The 12,896-nt window shown below is 44.6% G+C and overlaps 1 long non-coding RNA gene across 1 annotated transcript in view; it reads right to left on the bottom strand.

Annotated features, from left to right (window-relative positions):
• Positions 1–227: 227 nt before the first annotated feature.
• LOC146832725 (uncharacterized) overlaps positions 228–12,896 on the bottom strand; it is a 188,356-nt gene continuing 175,687 nt past the window's right edge. The window contains exon 3 of the long non-coding RNA XR_014961324.1: positions 228–286. This is a non-coding gene — a long non-coding RNA (uncharacterized LOC146832725). The remainder of the gene's footprint in view (positions 287–12,896) is intronic.

Raw genomic sequence — 12,896 nt, 5'->3', positions numbered from 1 at the left:
ATACACGCCACACTCATCTAACCATATACACTCAACAGTCAGAATATATACATGTACAGGTATCTTCAATATATGAAACATTGTTTGTCAACATATTATGTACATGAACTGATGCATTTGATTTTTTTTAAAACACTTGATTATTTTTGCCATTTTTCAAGACTGGGCCTTATTTTTAGGCTTTTGATATACAACGTGTATCTGTGCCGTGAAGCGACTGCAGTTCCCGGGTGGTTTCTATGCGCGTTTCGGCATAAAAATGCCTTCTTCCAGATACAGGTACTATCTGAAAAAATTAAACATACCTAAATTATATACCATCTCTCCTATTTGATGGAAACAATATTCAATGTTTAAATATACAATTATTGAGAAATTCAAAAGGCTCCGTATTTAAAGGCCATCACCCTAATGAAGATTGTTAAGAATGGATGAACAAGAAAAAGAATTAGAAAGAGAAATTTCTGACAGCAGTACAGATAGCTTAGGGAAAATGCATAATTGTAGTAACTCCGGTACTGACCTTAGAGGCCATTACCAAAGCGAGCTTTCCAAATGCCAAAGCTTTACATCCACAATGGATACAATGGGCTAACTCACTCACTGCAACAGATATAGAATACAGATTCGATTCTACATTACACACACAAGCATTTGCAATATGAACAAGAATATCCTTTGCTGAATCAAATAATGCCTCTAGATCAATATGATTACATTATGTATACTGATGGGTCTGCTCAGCCTCCAGTAGGGACAAGACACCAATATTCCGGAGCATTCACAATCATAAATGGGGGCCCTGCATAATGGCAAATTTTGTCCTGAAAAAACGTGCGTGCAGTCCCTAGGGGACTGTACAGCGCAGCTGGCAAAACTAAAAGCCCTGATACTGGCACTATAAAATACGGATCATGGATTCCCCACGCTTATAGTGTGTGATTCTATTACTTTGTCCAGTTATATAAGGAATACCTTCACTATTGGAGCCAAAATGGAATTCGAGATTCCAATGGTTACACAATCAAGCACAAGATGCTTTGGGAACAGGTGGCAAAGCTGAAAGAATGCTTGCCACAGGCTCATGTTATTCCCACATTGAGTCATCATCGTGTTGGCGTTCACGTTGCAGGGAATTCCATGGCTGATGAAGCTGCTAAGGCAACAGTTCTCACTGCTGCTGCAATCCCTCATTGTAGTACGAGATTAGACAGAAACATCATGGTGGCTGTCAATGCTGCTCGCAACAACACACACCTGCTGAAAGGCTTTCCACTCAAGTAAAATGCACAAAACATTCCATATGCTCAGATTCCAAGAGTGGGGGATAGAGTTATCATTATCATCACATACTTCATTTCGAACTCCGGGATCATAAAAGTACATTCACATAAAAACATAAAACATTTTTCAAAAACATCTGTATTATCAAATAAAACCAATGCGTATATACATGTATAATTACATTGATATTCCTTTTTTCCAGAGACAGATTTACTTAATTAAAAGTTACAAATCATTTGATATCATTCTTTACTCTATTAAAATATTTGAGATTAAACTGCGCCTATTTAAAAGTTCTGTATTAATCAGCACATATCTATAAGTTATGATATTTTCATATATAACAACTGCTAGCCCATGTTTCTTCCAAATCCTACACTATGAATTAGTGCCTATATGATATATTTCTTACAAATCCTATTCTATGATATATTACAAATACCATAAAGTGCTATGTGGCGGTATACACCACTTCTACCCAAACATATTTACATAGAGTTATACCAAACACTGATAGCAGATTGGGGTTAATACTAGCTGCACATGAGGGACTGGGTTCAGCATATACAGGGATTACTGCTACTGTTTCATTACTGAAGCAGCGCTATTGGCGGCCAGGTCTTGCTAAACAAACCAAGGACTTTGTCCTCAAATGAGACATCTGCCAGCAGATGAAGGGCTCCACCATAGCATTTCCACCATAGACACCTCTTTTGATCTCAAACAAGCCTTTGGCTTGTGTCTATTTGGATCACTGCGGCCCCTTACAATCTGATAGGGCTTACATGTACATCTTGGTGGCAGTAGATTCATGCACCACAATACATTCCGACTAGGGTCCGGCGTTTAGCTCTCAGACTTACAAAGAAGCCATGGGAAGTTTGGGTGTGACCTTGTGGTACTCCTCACCCCCATCATCCTGAGGGAAATTCGGTAGTTGAGAGGAAAAACCAGGACTTAAAGCAATCCTTAACAGCAAGGGTACTAAGTTCAGGTTGTAGTTAGGTCCATCACCTATAAGGAGTTCAGAGAGCACTCAATAACATGCCAAGAAAATCCCTGGGTGGTCGTACTCCATATGAAATCCTGTTTGGAGTGAGAATGTGGGTCTCAGACCTCGATAATGACAGTGGCAGTAGACACACCATTTGACATCAGTGAATGTTTGGCTGTTTTCCATGAACTAAATGAATTTCAGGACACAAACCTAAATATTTGTGGGAACTACACAACATGATCATGTAACTGAATGGTGCCAAATTCTTCTCCCGTCTTGACCTGAACAAGGGATATCAGCAACTCAAGTTGGAAGAGAACTGCAGATACATTAATACTTTTTCGACTCACGTTGGTTTGTTCACATAAAAAAGGTTGAGTTTTGGAGTGTCGTCAGATGCAGAAATGTGTCAGGATGTCACATACGTCGAATAATTCAACCTATCATGCATGTTTTAATTACAGTAAACAACCAAATTATTATTACGCAGTGCGTGTACTATATACCCTGTTCTGTTTTAATTACAGTAATGACATACTGGTATTTGGGGCAATGCAAAAGGAGCATGGCAAGGCTCTTACACAAGTATATCAGTTACTTGCTGATGCAGGTCTCACTCTGAATGAAGCAAAGTGTGAGTTTCGCAAGACCAAATTTAAATTCTTTGGGCACATACTCTCTGATAGGGGAATGACTCCTGGTCCAGATAAAGAGCAAGCACTTGCCACCCACAAGATGTTACCACGTTGCGATCCTTCTTAGGCATGGCCACTGATTGCTCAAGGTACATTCATGACTTTGCAACTGTGCCCCCATTAAAATACTTGACAAAATGAAATGTCCCTTTCCAATAGTCTGCTGAACGTGATCAAAGCTTAAAAACAATAAAACATGCGATTGAGAATGCGACCAAGATGGCCTATTTTGACCACAAGTTACATACTGAGATCACAATGGATGCAAGGCTGGTGGGGCTGAGGGCAATCCTTGCTCAACATAGTGATCATCCGAATGCTCAGAGACACATTATGCCATTCCACTCTACAGCACTTTACTTCACTCTGTTCACTCTACAATTCTACTCCACTCTACGACGCTCTTCGCCACTCTCTCTATGTTACTTCGTGCCATGTAACTCCACTATATTCTACAACAAACTACCCCACACTGCACCTACTCCACTCCACTCTATGGCACTCTGTACCACTCCACTCTGTGCCACTCAAAGCTACAACACTCTACCCAACTCTAAGGCCATTCCATTCTCCTACACTACTCCACTCTATGCCACTCTACTCTACAACAATCTATTCTGCTTTACGCCACTCTACTCTACAACACTCTGCTCCATTCTATGCAGCACCCTCTATCCTACTCCACTTTGCTGTACATAACCCCATGACACACTATGCTATTTCAATCTAGGACACTCTACTCCATTCTAAACCCTTCCACTCTATGACACTCTACTCACTCCACGACACACCACACCACTCAACTCTACACTACACCACTCCATAACACTCTACTGTACTTCACTTTATGACACTCCACTCCACATCACTCTCATTTACCTCACTAACTTTTAGCCATGCTGAACAGCAGCCACGCTGGTGTACAACATGGCTAAAACACATTGGCAAAGCCAATAGCTTTTGCATAGGCGGGACCTATTGGCTTTGCCAATGCTTGTTTTAAAATGCTTATGTGAGGCAACCAGTAGGGTTAACAAGAATGAGAAAAGCATAAGAGGAACAGGCCCCTTCTCTTTGGCAAGCGAGAGGGAAGTGAGGTGTAGCTTTTCCAAACCATAAAGAGGACTTTCATTCACCCCAAATAAAACATCTTGCAGTATAAGAACTGCAATTTTGTTTGGGGTTTGTATTTCTACCACAGAATATTCCAAAGCCTTCTATGTTGTGCTATTTCTGTTGTTCCTTATTTTTACTGCCTTCTTTCTTTTCGATAAGGAGAGCAGCCATGGAATGGCTTATTTAATAGTGTCGTCCTGAAATCTGTGGCAGCCCACAGAATCTCATGCTAGCTGCAGCATAGTATTACCTGCCTAGGTGGGAAGTGTGAAATATCGAGTAGGGAAAATTGTAATACCCTAATATCGTAGCCAATATATTGTGGACCATCAAATGACATCAATGATCATCCATGTTAAAATCTGATGCACATCCTCACAGCCTAATATAACCTTTGATACACCCACTCTAAAATACAGACTGCCATTCTTGAAACCATAGACACACCAATTCCAGTTGCTAAATACCCACTCACTGATTTCTAGGTCTACACACGCATCCACTCATGTGGGATGAAATCCTCTTGTTACCCTCTTAAAAGCCCAACACAGCTGGATTGCTGAGAGTGGTCAGAGGCCACGCCCCCTTTTCCCACCACTCTGCAAACGCGCGTCCATTACTGCTTGGGGGATGAAGTCCACTTTCGTCCTGAGGTCCTCAGGACACAAGGGGACCTCATCACCCCACCAGCAGTGCGCTAAGGGGCCATGCAGGCCCCCTCTAAAATACAAAAAAGGGTGGGTATGCCCCAGGGGTGGGGTCCCCGGGGCCAAAACTGTCCCAGGGAAGTGGGCCAAGCGGCCCCCTCCCATAATAAAAAAAGTAAAAAAAGAAACCGGCAACTCCCGGAGGCCTCGCCCCCTCCCTTAAACGCGCATCCTGGCGCACTCTGTTTTTTTTCCATTTTCTTTTATGAGAGGGGGGCTGCGTGACCCCCCTTAGCTGGGCCACCTTTGGCCCCGGGGACCCCACACCCGGGGCATACCCACCACTTTTTTTTTATTTTGGAGGGTGCCTGCGTGGCCCCCCTCCTGAAGCCAATTTGGGCCCCGGGGACCCCATCCCCTGGGGCCCGGCCTTATTTTTTTTTTAATTAAATTAAAAAATGGAGAGGGCAGCGTGGCCCCCCTCCCGGGTAATTTTTGGCCTCGGAGACCCCATCTCCCGGGGCTTGGCCATTCCTTTTTTTATTTTTAAAGGGAGAGGGGCCGCGCGTCCCCCCTCACGGACCATTTTCGACCCCAGGAACCCCATCTCCCGGGGCTTGGCCATTACTTAAAAAAAAAAAAAACTGGGGACTGGCCTCATGTTGGTGACCACGGGGGGAGGAGCCCCAGTTCCCCTGCAGTCCCAGCCGGCTCTCCGCCTCCTGCGGGAGACGGCATTGCTTTTGGACAAGGTGAGCTGCTGACACGCAGCTCCCCTTGTCCAAAAGCAATCTGCTGTCCCGCTCTTGCTTCCAAGAAGCAAAGCAGTGTTTGCTATGGCAGTGCAGCACCCCCGGACGTTGCAGGAGCTGGCCTTGGGGGTGGCAGTCCCCAGGGCCATCTAGGGCTCCAAGAGGGGGGCAGCGCGGCCCCCCTTCCAACTGTTTAAAGCCCCTGGGAGGTGTTGGTTCCAGGGGCAGTGCAGGGGGCTTGAGCTCCCCCACACTTTTTCAAAGTAGCCCTGGTGAGGTGGTGGTCCCCGGGGCTACAGGGGGACTGCGTTGCCCCCTGCATTTAAATCATATAGCTCGGGCGGTGGTGGTCCCTGGGGCTTGGGGGGGGGGGCCCGCGAGGCCGCCCCGACCTAAATAAATAAATAAATTGGGGGGTGGGGTGAAATGCAAGAATGAAGTATGCTGAGATGATGTTATATCCAAATGGTCGATTTATTCTTAAGTTTAATCAGAACAGGAACATTTGAGGATATGAAGGTTGTATTAGTATTGAAAGTAGTATCAGGAAAATCAGCCCCACCAGGAGCAGCATCCCTCCTGCTCAGCCCACATACAGCAACTGACAATTCCACTCAAACATACACACAGTGAACATTCTGTGACATCACGTAGACTGGCTGAGCAGCAGAGTACAGAACAAGAGAAAGGACTGGACAGAGAAGAGAGCAGGATACCACACACCTCCCTCCTTAATGGAGACAATAGCAAATAAAAAGGCAAGAGTGAAAAGTGAGAACAAATAAGTGAAGAGAAAGGAAAAACAGGACGAAAGACACAAAACACACACTCACACACAACCCCTTTCAACAGTAGAGATATGTGTGCAATAAAAAAAGTAACACAATAAACATAAAAGTAAGTGGGTTTGAGCCCTCAGAAGCATCCCAACACCCAGGACAACAAAATACATTGCGCTCTACAGTAAAAGCAAACATGGAGCGAAAATGCTCACTTAATGTGGTTTGAGTATAAGAAAACCCACCACCACTCAGAATTGCACATCAAACATGGAAGCATGGAGCGAAAGTGTCCACTAAATGTGGTTTGAGTAACAGTATCAGAAGTACCAACAGCAAATGTCCACCACCAGACAACAGTAAATGCAAAAATGGAGCGAAAGTGCCCTGTAAAAGTGGTTTGAGAATCCATCCACAGAAGAACCCTCCACCACCCAGAAAAGGTTTGGACGTAGCAATTAAGTCCACCATCTGAAAACACAAGCAAATTGGGAGCATAAAATGCCCCATCATCAGTAGTATGAGCTTAAATTGTCACACTAAGCACCAGACAATTAGAGATTAGTTTCAGCACAACAAAACCATGGCATCACAACAGAAGGTAAATAGATCAAGACAACAACAAGCAATCCTAGCTCTATTAAAAGTAAATGTAAAAACGATTTGAGCACACTAATTGCCCATCACCAGAAAATTTCAACATTAAAAACATGTACCATTAGTAAAGTTTGAGATCAGTAACCCGCTCACCACCAGACGAATACATGTAATAAACCCAAATCTCAGCACTATAAAAAATACGTAACACCTGAATCACACAAAGTACGGAAAGAGTGGAGTCCGATATGGACTGGTGCATGCAGGCTGAGAGAGTGGTGTACGAGAGTAGAGGTTGTACGGGTAAATGGATGACAATTTGGACCCCCTGGAATAAGAACAGAGGTTGGCTGTGCGCCCCATTTAATGTCGACTCTCCGCTTGCTGTTGATAATGAATCTTTGTAATTGTGCTTCATTGGAATTATTTATGAATACGACTGAAACATTCTGATATGTTTTAGGTAATATCCCCAATTATCTTATTTGACCACTTCACATTTAATGTCATATTGTGCATTTTGATGATGATTTGTTTTGTATTTGTGTTGATTTGTGTGGTGTCCTTGGTTTGTTTTCTTTCAATAAAAAAGATTTTTTTTTTTAAAGTACATAAAGAGTGGGTGACAGCTCAAAAGCAGCATCAATAAAAATCATGACCAAAATAAGCAAGCAGGTATGTAAGCAATCACAGCCAAGCCAGTAAATGTAAAATATTATCATGACAAAAATTCCTTTTGAATATATGCAGGAACAAATTAAGCATGGCAAAAACACATATAGGCAAGTAGTAAAACTACCGCAAAACATACATAAGTACGTGTGGACTATAATATCTTCTGAATATTCTAATTTATAAATGCAGTAAAGATAGTTATTGCAATTAATCAGCCATGCTGAGTAAATAAGGAGGTACTATCACCGGTACACGAACCTTGTACCCGAGTATCCACCTGTTGGGAAGCAAAAGAGTTAATAAGGTCCACTTCCTATGTTACCCGTGTAAAAACATCCCATGAACCTCAAGTTTTTTGTTTTCTTGTTCTTGCACCAAGCGCTTCTTTCAACAATGATTCCCTGCACATTAGGAATATATCTGAGAAAGTAGTAGTTGCAGTTCGGGGCAAAGCAAACCAGTGTAGACACGGTGGAAGTGAAATTAATCTTGACCTATGCCAAGCACGGCACGGCGCTGTCCAGGTAACCGATTGCGTCAATCGTAGAGCCGTCACCATGGATACCATGCAGCTGTAGTCCACTGACGCGTCAACAGCCTCCCAAAGGCTCCTACTCCTTGAGGAAGAAACAATTCAGCGCATGTAGAATGAAGGTGAATCTTCCCCTTTTAAAAGTAAACGCCATGCAACTCCTCCAGCAATGCATAAAACGCTATGAGCGTAGCAAACCCAAGACCACGTGGCCCTTTTTTCAAATGCAGCAGTAGAAGTACGCACGCTCCTCAAAGTACAAAGATAAGCACTCTCAACGCCTCAAACGCATGTTAAGATGAAAGAAAAAGAACTGCACGGATCTCATTAAAGAAAGATTGCAAAATCTTACCTGCAGGAAAATGTACCCAGTAAAGCCTAAATATCAGGACAAAAACAGGCTGTAGATAGACTTCAACCAAACCACCAGTCCTCATAAAAGTGAATCAAATAACATGCTGCCAGTTGCTCAGCGCTTGTTCTCCTGAAATGTTTGCAATTTTTGCCCAGCAATATTTTGAGTCAGTTTTCTGTAGACATGCTAGGTCATGGTAAGTTAGCAAGCAAAACTCCATCAGCTGCATGCTTGTTTAAATGCCCATACGATTTACAGTGTTACCATGCGGGTGTGATCCAAGCAAATACCAAACGCAGGTACAAAACACTCTTCTTACATCAAGCTTGAAGGCACAGAGTAATATTACACCTGACACCATGCCCTGGGCTGAGGCTGTCTGAAGGGAACAGACACCGGTGGGGCTCCCAGGGACATTTCCATTTAGCAGGTTTCAAATAGGCTCTTTTAAAAGTACACTTACTGTCTCTTGTTCTCTTTTGTAGTAATGATGACTTCTCTTTAGTTTCAGTAAAGTCCGTTTATCCCAAGTGAGTCCTTTTCCGCTCGTCGCCAGTGTGAAATGCAAGAAATGAAGTACGCTGAGATGATGTTATATCCAAATGGTAGATTTATTCTTAAATTCAATCAGATTAGGAACATTTGAGGATAAGAAGATTGTAGTAGTATTGAAAGTAGTATCAGGAGAATCAGCCCCACCGGGAGCAGCCTCCCTGCTGCTCAGCCCACATACAGCAACTGACAATTCCACACAAACATACACACATGGAACATTCTGTGACATCACTTAGACTGGCTGAGCAGCAGAGTACAGAACAAGAGAAAGGACTTGACAGAGAAGAGAGCAGGATACCACAGGGGGCCCGCGAGGCTCTCCTGCCCTGAACTAACTTAATGCCCCGGGGAGGTGGCGATCCCCAAGGCAGCGTGGGGGGACAGGATCCCACGTATTTAATTTAAAAAAAAGCCCTGTGGAGGTGGTGGTCCCCAGGGCTGCCGGGGGGCCGCATGCCCCTGCATATGATGAACTAAGCCCCAGCGAGTTGGCAGTCCCCGGGGCTGCCAGGGCCCACACGGCCCCCCGCTACATAATTAGGTATTGTCCCCGGGACCTTGCCCACCCGGGGGCTTATAGAAAACAAAGCATGGGAGCCCGCACTTCTTTTTTCGGCGGGATCCGCGCACCCAGCGCAAATTCTGCTGAATTTGTTTAAAACATTACTTTTATGGCCCTGGGGGTCCTTGTGGGACCCCCTGAGCAGGCCTAGCTGGTCAGAGTGTTTCTACCCTGCCCCCTTTTCTTGATTTAATCTTTTTTTAAGCTAATGCTCGGAAGGGTTCGCGAATCCTCCTCGGCCGTCAGATATCGATATTTTTATTTATTGAATTTCGCAGAAATTACTGAATGGATTTACACCATTTGAAAAAAAGCACGCTTACTGGACCAAGACCTACCTTTTTGCCAAATTTGGTGTAATGTTTTTTTTTTTAAAACACCCGAATGCGCTGGGTGCGCAAATCCAGACAAAAAAATAAAATATGAAGCGGGGGCTCCCCCACTTCATTTAAATGAGCCCCCGGGTGGGCCAGGTTCCGGGGGCAATCCTATAATTATATTGCGGGCCTCCGCAGCCCTGGGGAACGCCACCTCACCGAGGCTATTTAAATTAGGTGCGGGAGTGCACACGGCACTCCCGCAGCCCCGGGGACCGCCACCTCCCTGGGGCTTGTTTTGTAATTGTTGGGGGGCCTCCGAGGCCCCCCGAAGCCCAGGGCCTCCCCGGGGCTTTGAAAATAGAGGGCCCCTCTCCTAGAGCCCTTGATGGCCCTGGGGGCCGCCACCCCCCAGGGCCGGCTCCTGCAATGTCCAGGGGAGCCCACTCCCGGGACATTGTTGTGTGCTATGACTGGGTGGAGGCACGCCATAGGAAACCCTGGTTTGCTTCATTGAAGCAAAAGGAGGATAAACTGCTCTCGCTTCAATGAAGCAAAGCAGGATTGCTTAATGGCAAGGGGAGCTGTATGTTAGCAGCTCCCCTTGTCCAAAAGCAATGCCGGTTCCCGCAGGAGGCGGGGAGCCGGCGGGAGCGAGGGGGCATTGGGGCTCCCCACAAAGTCCCCAACGAAGAGGCCAAGCCCTGGGGATGGGGTCCCTGGGGCCAGTAGTGGACAAGGGAAGAGGGACCACGTGGCCCCCCTTCCTAATGATTAATAAAAACATTCAAGAATTGATCATGCCCCGGGAGATGGGATCCAGAATATAAATAAATGGAAGTGGACCTTTTTGGGTTTTTTTAGAAAAGTTTGGAGAGGCAATCCTAACGCAGCGCTCAGCACGGCCCCCTAGTGTGAATGCGCTGGGTGCGCAGCTCTCAGCGCGAGCCCCTAGTGTGAATGCGCTGGGTACGCGGCTCTCAGCACGGCCCCCTAGTGTGAACGCGCTGGTTGCACGGCTCTCAGCGCGGCACCCGAGTAATTCACAGGTCTTTAAAAGGCCATTTTTCAGTAAATGAGGCTTTGTTGTGATTTCACCTCTTCTTAGAGCCCCTGTATCTCCACTCTGCCTATGACTGGAAGTATTAGCCCCCCCCCCCGAAATTTTTATCAGCCTCCCCCAAAATTTGGCTCTAGTTGCGCCCGACGTGCGCAGGCTCTGCCACTCCACTTACGCTTACAGAATTCTGTAGATTCTATCCGCCGTATGTCAATGATCCAACTGTGGGGCTGGGAATATCTTGCAGACAGGATTCTGGTCCTTTTCCGAGGCCGGGGTTGCCAACATATGTACTTATCCAATCACTCCGCCAATCCCCAATTCACTATACACTCTCCTTGCAGTACTCTATACCAGAACTAGTGATGTATTAAACTATAAAGAAACATTGAATTCTATGGACTCTCCTGTTGAATCAATTCATTACTGTTTACTGTTTTTCTTACATGCTCCGATACCATGTATGTCTAATGTTTGATAGCAAAACATTTGTTAGAACACTACTACTTCAACACCCGTAGGTTGCAGGGTGTTTGGATATTGCCAGAGCACCACATACTGACCTCTCATACAATTCTGTACCTCTTTTGAACTTATTATACCAGCTGTGACATACAGGATGTGAAACAGGTATTATTCACTGCTACTATTATAATAGTGATACTGTTTTTTGTTTTTTCCTCTTTTGGTGAATTTTTTTTTTTTATTTGTTTATTTCGTCTGGTCAACATTCAATTCACATATACATTGTAACTAATTTGTACACAAAGTACATATCATAGCATATTTATACAGCTGTTTGCATTAGTGATTTCTGTCTATGTGTGTGCCTGAGGCTGGTAGTTAACTCTTCGTCACATTGCAGTGTTACAATGAAGCCCCCAATATTACACGTCTACAGCACTGCATTTGTCATGTGATATGCACTATGTTACACATGGAAATGATCTCACCTCCATACTCCCTCCACTTAGTGGCAAAAAAGGATAAGTTATAACAGATATCGCATGTTCTTACATTTTCATCAATTAACATATATTAATCATCCTCCTGCATTGTTAAAAGGTATTGTTTCAGCGGTTTCCAAAAATCGCGGGGCCTTGATGGCAGAGGTAGCTCTTCCGCGTGCACCTCCATGGTTTCCCTACAATAGGATATGTCCATAAGCCAGTCTTTGAATCTAGGGGGTCGTTTACTGCCCCATCTAATGGCGATTCGTCGTTTCACTAACAGTAGCGCTACAGCTAGAAATTTCGGCCGTCTTGCCGGCGTTAATTTGTAGATCCCCAATAAGCACACAAGAGGAGTGTTCAGCACAATATCAGCTAACATTGCAGTGATCGCTCCCGTAACGTCTTGATGAGTACAGGCCCCAGCTAGGCCCGCAAGTACAAAGGGTTCGCCCTTCTGTATACGAAGTACTAGAAGGAAGTTGGCACAGAAACTGCAAATACAAAGACAAAGTTTATTAACCTTCAAAGGTGGTCCTACAACCTACGCAACACTCTACAGTATTGCACAGAGTAGCACAAAGAACTTGTGCACATGGTCCCCTTTTATACACAATAGGAGGGCTCATAAGTAGGCGGATACAACATGAAGCAAGATTTATGGTCTTATATGGACATGTTCAGCGCATAATCAATACATGGGTGGAGTTAACATTTCCTGAGACCCGCGAAAACACATTCGAGCAAAGCCTAATTAGTGACAGATGTGGTCAGTTCTGGACATGCACCAAACGCACAAAGGGGTTATTTATAGACTGTTGCTAAGCAGATCTCGGGAGTGACTAGTGAAGAGGTAAGGACTCTTCTCGTGCAGAGCACATGGTTTCGTGGCCATACAAGATGGCGGACAGCTAAACATAATGGAGTCTGAACATTAGTCAATATAAGGCAGAAAACGTAACTCAGACTTGAAGAGCACATGTCTTCAGCAAATGCTTAATCATATCGCTGTTTCATTTACAA

This window comes from Triturus cristatus, chromosome 5_1 (assembly GCF_964204655.1).
Source record: "Triturus cristatus chromosome 5_1, aTriCri1.1, whole genome shotgun sequence".
Taxonomy (NCBI): Eukaryota; Metazoa; Chordata; class Amphibia; order Caudata; family Salamandridae; genus Triturus; species Triturus cristatus.
The sequence above is the reverse complement of the archived record's forward strand: the minus strand, read 5'-3'. Positions and strand labels throughout refer to the sequence as shown.